Genomic DNA, 5313 nt, shown 5'->3' with positions numbered 1-5313 from the left:
CGCCCTGCGATGGGAGGGGCCCATCAGTAAAGCCAGTCCCACAGCTGCCACCAGCAGTTTTTAAATGCTAAGTTGATCCTGTAACCCTCCCACTTAAAACGCTTTCCACTGCTCACACGGTGGGAGCCAGAAGCCCCCAGGCGCCCCCAGCCTTCCAGGAGCAACCCCTGCCACTACTCCCCCCCAGTCCCCCCCAGTAATCACTGTTTCTCCCGCGGGAGTCCAGGCCGACTGAAGGAAGAGGCTGCGGACAAACGGGGCACCGAGGCCTGGCAGGCACCACTCAGCTGTTGCCTCCAGGTTAGGGGCCACGTCTGTCTCACTGCTGAGTCCGCCATGCCCAGTCCAGTGCCTGGTGAGACTCTGGGTGGCTGCAGAACAGAGAACTGACAAAAGCAGAGGCTCGACTTTTCGCTACTTGGGCAAGCGTAGTGGCCATCAACCTCATGAGACATGGCTGTACCTTCCCTCCTTGTCACCTCCAGAGTAACAAGGAACTTAGGTCCTGTTTTGAGTTGCAGTCACCACTTAAAGACAAACCTCATGGTCTATTTTGTTGTTCTGTTTTAGTAGCCAGAGGGCACATGTGCTGACCAGAGAGCGAGTAAGCGAGCACAGCCACAAAGGGAGAGCGTGGTCACGTCCCAATCCCTTCTCCCTTTCTCCATCCTATCTAGATTCCGAGTACACATGTGTATACGCCTGGTGTGTGGTTCATGCTGCTGGAGCCAAGACTCAAAGTGCAGTTGGCTATGTGGGATCTCGCTCCTTTAACCACTATGCTAAGGGGCCAACCCTCTTGTTTTGTTCTTAATTTCAGTTTGGCCTCCATTCCTTACCACATGGCCCCCTCACATGGCTCATTGCCTTTCTTTTATTTATTTTTTTTTAATTTGTGCTATAGGGTACAGGGGCTCACTGAAGAGAAAGAGGAAAAGAAAGAAATCACCACCCTGTCCCAGAGGGGATGGCACACTGCAGTCTCTTCTCCAGTGTCTTCTTGGAATCTTGGGCACACATGCACACGGGCCTGGTGTGCTTTTCAGGTTTCCAGATCCAGGAGTTGAACTCACGTTTTGAGTGATGTGGGATACAGTGCCATAACCCCTACATTACCTGCTGGCTCCCAGCTTGGCTACTTGTTTCTACTCTATTATTTTTTTTTGAAATAATTATTTATTTTCCCCCATCCCTTTCATCATCACCTTGCTTTTAAAAATAGCACTTTGGGGACTAGCAGGAGTGCAGTAGTTAAGGCGCTAGACTCCCATATGTCCGACTACAGTTCAAGTCCTGGACCTGATAGCTTATTCTCTTACTTTCTCTCTCTCTCTCGCTCTCTCTGTTGCTCTGCATCTCTCTCTGGTTAAATTAAAAGGTAGGGACCAGCAGATAGTGTAATGGCTACATCACGGGACTCCCATGTAGTCAACCATGGTTCAAGTCCCAGACCTGGTGGCTTAAACTCACACTGGGCACATGTGTGTGTGGGCCCAAGATCTCAAGAGGAGAATGGAGGAGAAGGTATTGCAGTGTGGCCATCTCCCCAGGGGGTGATTTGTCGCTTTCTGTCTCTCAGTCTCTCTCTGTTTTTCTGGCGCGCGCACGCGCCCTATAGTAGAAACCTCTCCAAGATAAAAAAATAAATAAAAATAAAAAGAAATTGCGTTAAATTAATTTTTAAGGAAAAAACAGTACTTTGTGCTGAGAAATGCGGAGGTAGATCTCCGAACCTCAGACTGCCCTCACAATGGTTTGGTCTGCCTTGTTCAGCTACAAACGCATTAGACTTTTGTCACCACTTGCTGGCTCGAAAGTCAACCAGAAAACTAGGGACTTCAAGTGTCCTGTCACTGTCCTAAACAAACATCAGCCATGCCACTGTCAACAGACTGTAGGAGTCGATGTGCCCTGCTCAACACTCCACCTGCCAAAACTACAGCCACCGCTTCCACTCAATGCCGTATATTAAATGATGCACCAGCAACATATGATTTAATTCTCCTAACAATAGCAGGTGGTAGTGCCATCTCCATTTTCAGAAGAAAACTAAAGCTTAGAGAGGATAAAGAGTCATAGAGCTAGGAGAGACAAAGAGCTGGGATTTGAATCCAAGTCCAAGAAACACTAAAGTCCTTGGTTCAAAGTCACGTGTTGTGCAAGCAGGAAAACCCAGCCTCAGTATCTTACCCCACCCCTAGGGATAAGGCTGGTCACCTGCTTTCCGAGATAACCCCGGGCGCCACTGACTGCACCCTCCCCACGTGACAGGCACAAGTAGGTTCATCCCCTCTTACAGCAAGCCCCTCGGGTGGAGCACCTCCATTTTACAGAAGGGGGCACTGAGGCTTACTGCGGTGAAGCCACCAGCCAAAGTGCAGTCAGAAAGTGGCCCCCGTGCTTCTTCAATAACCACTATGCTCAATTCACCCCTGCAAACGAGTCCTTAAGCAAAAGGCAGCGACGTAAAGTGGAAACAGGGCAAGGGTCGAAGCTTGTGACCCTGCAAGCGGTTTGCAGGTGGGACCCTGCCTACTTGCCTGGAAACTTAGCCGGTGCCCGAGTACCTCTAACCCCAGGTCCCCCTCCTCCAGTCAGGGGCCCACAAAGCTCGTCCGTGTGGTGGAAAGCGGCCGGGAACTCCGGTCGATCCAATCTGCAAGGTCTGAGCCGGGGACACCCATCCTGGCCCAGACCCCACCTACCTGGCCGCGGCGGCCGGTCCTCCCGGTTACCCTGCGCTATAGGGTTAGGCTCGCTAGGCCGGGGTCTACACTGACCGCGGGCACGGACGACTGCAGCCAGCGCTGTCACTACAGCTGCAGCGGCCAGGCACGGTTCCTCTGGAGAACATGCGGGAGAAGCCGGCGCGGTCCGGTGACGTCACAGAGCAGCGTCCAATGGAAGGGCGCCCAGGTCTGTCCTGGAAATCAAATCCGGGAGGCGATCAGGAGCTGCGGGTGGGTCGCATCTAATTAGTTCTTTGTGGCCCACGCGACTTACGGAGCACACGTCCAGGAGGTACTCACGCTCAGGCCGACGCCTGGGCTTGCAGGAGCCTGAAAGTGAGCGCTTCCTGGAGTTCGGCTCCCTGGCTGCGGGGCTAGCTTCACCCCAGCTTCTGAGCCAAGTGGAGAGGGCTGGCTCCCTGGGGCGGCCTAATACGCACGTCTAATGCAGGCCCAGGTCCTTTCCTGCAGGTGTGGGACAGCAGAAAGGCCTAATCTATTCTGTGAACGCCTATCCCCAACTTCAGAAAGGGTCTTTGTTCCTATGAGCCCAGAAGGTCAATGATAGGAATCAGGACATTCTGAGTTAAGGCATTCTGGCCTGAGTCCAGGGTGGGGCTCCCAAAGTCCAGTCCTGGCTGGGCAGGGCCAAACCTCAGAGTTTCTGTTTATCTTGGTGTCAGGTCAGTCACAGTCAGTCTTTTTGTTTTATCTATTATTTATTATTATAATCTTGTTTATATTACATTGAATCACATATATCTTTACAGTGTACTACATTTCTTTTTCCAGAGGGAATGCCTTACATAACAGTCAAGACAAAGATATTTCTATCCACATCATCGTCAAATAGCTTTTCATCTTTTTTTCCAGATTATTATTCTCATTATTTTTTTTAAAACATTCAATCACTATATATTATTTTGCTTGTAAAAATAATTTACCCAACATGATATACTTCTCAGACCAGTCCAGCTGAGGATACTACACATGTCATCATCAACAGGTAATAAACCATTTCTGTGTCCCACTAATGTCATGCCTCTCTATTTGTTCTCTCGCTATCCTTCTCTGTACTCTTCTCTTCTCCTGCGCCATTCCACACTGTCTTCAGCATCCCTAACTATTTTCACTGCTTTTATGCCCTCCAGCGTTTTGATCTCTACCATAAAGTGCAGATAGTTGGTATATATTAAGTGGATGAATGCAATGTCTTTCTTTTATATCCTAGCTTGCTTCACTCAGCAATAGATCCTCCATATCCGACCACTTTCTATCAAATGCCAGGGTCTTACTGTTTTTCATGGCTGAGTAGCAGTCCATAGAGTACATGTGCCACATTTTTTCTTTTTCTTTTTTTTCTGATGACATGTCCACATTTTATTTACATTTTAAGACTAACTTTCATCTCAAATCACATATCCATGCACCTATTTCCTTTCTGTTGACTTCAACTTAAATGCATGGTTTGTTAAACAAAACTGTAAACAAAAATTTACCATGGCTGTTACACGTAACACTCAGGAACAGCTTTTAATAGAAATTCATCCATACATCCCCCAACATTTTTTTATTATAAATACAGATATCAAAACAATCCTGAACATATTTTTTATACTACTAGTAGTCAGCACCCACGCTGCTTCAAAAATTAACACAATTTGTGACAATATTCATTGTACCTGCTACCTTAAACAGTTTCAACTGCAGCTCGTTCACTAAGTGAGATGGATAAAGCATGCCATGTCTGTTTTTCCTTCTTGAGATTTTTCACTTTTCAGAAACACACCTGCTGACACCACTGCCATCTGACACTTCTTGCCATGCTTTCATCTTGAAAACTCGAATTCTATTTCGAGTACTCCAGGCTCACGTTGAAATGACAGCGCCTTAACAAGAGAAAAAAAAAAAATGTGCTGCATTTTCCCTCTTGTTGCCTGAAAACATAATGGGTGTACATATATTAAATATATTCTCACAAATGGCCAGTCATGCTTACCAGCTGGAATTCTCTTACTTAATGTGTGGGTATTTGCGTTGTGATATTTAATCAAGACATTTATAGAGTAGAAGGTTGTTGATTTAAGACAAATGTGAGAGCCTCTAAAATTAATTGTTGTATATTTGTCCTTCTGGTGGCTATGGAAGCTTTATATTTTCTTTGGACATCATTAGACAACGAGGCTCTTGAAGGATGACTTTAATGCTGTAAGAGTTTTGCCATTTTGCTAACACTGGTATGCTCCATGCATCCACCATCCCACTAGAATTATTTATTCCATTCATATTAATTTTTATTACAAGTCTAACTGATGGAGGAGCTTCTGGGTATTTAGGTCCACATTCTACTTTCAGGCTATATATTCTGTTTTCATAATTTGTCTGTGGAGACCACCCTCTTCTCCTGCCTGTACCACACTTTTTCAGTTCTTTCATCTGTGGACATTTGGGTTAGTTCCATGTCTTAGAAAAGGTTCCATGCCGGGGTGAGAAAAATGTACATTTTGTCATTTTCTCAATCTCCTTGATACTTTTTTCTTTTCTTTTCTTTCTTTTCCCTTTTTTTTTTTTTTTTTTTTGGAGG

At 46.4% G+C, this 5313-nt stretch overlaps 1 protein-coding gene across 1 annotated transcript in view; it reads left to right on the top strand.

Moving 5' to 3' along the window:
* Positions 1–3702: 3702 nt before the first annotated feature.
* The window catches only part of LOC102495589 (glycerol-3-phosphate acyltransferase 2, mitochondrial-like), a 9866-nt gene continuing 8255 nt past the window's right edge, over positions 3703–5313 (top strand). The window contains exon 1 of the mRNA XM_006166544.3: positions 3703–3735. The gene's annotated coding sequence lies outside the window, so the exon portion shown is untranslated. The remainder of the gene's footprint in view (positions 3736–5313) is intronic.

The sequence above is a fragment of the Tupaia chinensis genome, unplaced genomic scaffold, assembly GCF_000334495.1.
Source record: "Tupaia chinensis unplaced genomic scaffold, TupChi_1.0 Scaffold144276_1, whole genome shotgun sequence".
Lineage (NCBI taxonomy): Eukaryota > Metazoa > Chordata > Mammalia > Scandentia > Tupaiidae > Tupaia > Tupaia belangeri.
Note: the sequence above shows the minus strand (reverse complement) of the source record. Positions and strands in the feature narration are given on the sequence as shown.